Source organism: Marmota flaviventris, chromosome 16 (genome assembly GCF_047511675.1).
Source record: "Marmota flaviventris isolate mMarFla1 chromosome 16, mMarFla1.hap1, whole genome shotgun sequence".
Classification (NCBI taxonomy): domain Eukaryota; kingdom Metazoa; phylum Chordata; class Mammalia; order Rodentia; family Sciuridae; genus Marmota; species Marmota flaviventris.
Window position 1 is genome coordinate 65,776,258 of NC_092513.1, and position 981 is coordinate 65,777,238.

General features: G+C 46.0%; 1 non-coding gene across 1 annotated transcript; it reads left to right on the forward strand.

Moving 5' to 3' along the window:
* The first annotated feature begins 659 nt into the window (after nucleotides 1–659).
* On the forward strand, nucleotides 660–760 carry LOC114079157 (small nucleolar RNA U13). The gene has a single exon (XR_003580447.2). It is a non-coding gene; the product is annotated as a small nucleolar RNA U13 (small nucleolar RNA).
* The last annotated feature ends 221 nt before the right edge of the window (nucleotides 761–981 follow it).

Genomic DNA, 981 nt, shown 5'->3' on the forward strand with positions numbered 1-981 from the left:
CAGTGAGAAAGCTAAGCAAAGATGCTCTGGTCCTTTTTCCAGGAAAAGGAAGATTTCCACTCCTGCAACCATGAGTTAGGGACCCACAGGCAGGATCAATGCCACCCTAGGAGCAGAGCCATGCCCTAGGCTGTCTTACAGTGCAGTTCTGAACTAGAGAAGACCTGAGTGTCAGATGAGTCCCTGGGATCAGCAACTCAAGCTGACTGAAGAAAGCAGGCCAGGCAGAGGAGACTGGTGTTCTAGAGATGCCAGAGACCCATCAGAACCCCTCAGACAGGCAGAGACAGGCAGCAGGTTTGGCTACTCAACAGAAACAGACATAGGACAACCACAAGCAGGTGCATACACATGTCCACATGCACATCTCCTGCTCCCAAAGTCTAGCCTGGGCCCTTGGGCTTTGGTGGCCCTCTGAAGCGGGAGCTTATCCTGAAGAAGGTTAGTTGTCAAGCAGTCAGAAATTTGAATGCAGCTTCCTGTCATAGGCATGTGGGGGAATAGAGGACCCTCAGCAACTTCTGGGGAGCCATTTAAATTTAAAACAATCCTTTATAAGGACTGGGGGTGTAGCTCAGTGGTACAGCACTTCCTAGCATACCCAAGGCCCTGTGTTCTATCCCTAGCATTGCAAGAGGTTAAAAATTCTAACATTTTTGATCCCTCAGTTCATAAGTATGATGATTGGGTGTTCACCCTATTGTGTGAGATGTGCCTCCCTCTAAACCTTGCTATGACATCAGCACATTAATCATTTACTCACATGCTAGGCAAGCACTTTATCTCTGAGCCACAACCCCAGCCCCATCTACAACTATTTAAAAAAAATTCTAGGGGCTATTTTTTATATTTATTTTTTAGTTATAGCAGTAGAGTGCTCGCCTCAAACGTGCGAGACCCTGGGTTCGATCCTCAGCACCACATAAAAAAAGTGAAATAAAGGTGTCGTGTCCAACTACAACTAAAAAATAAATTTAAAAA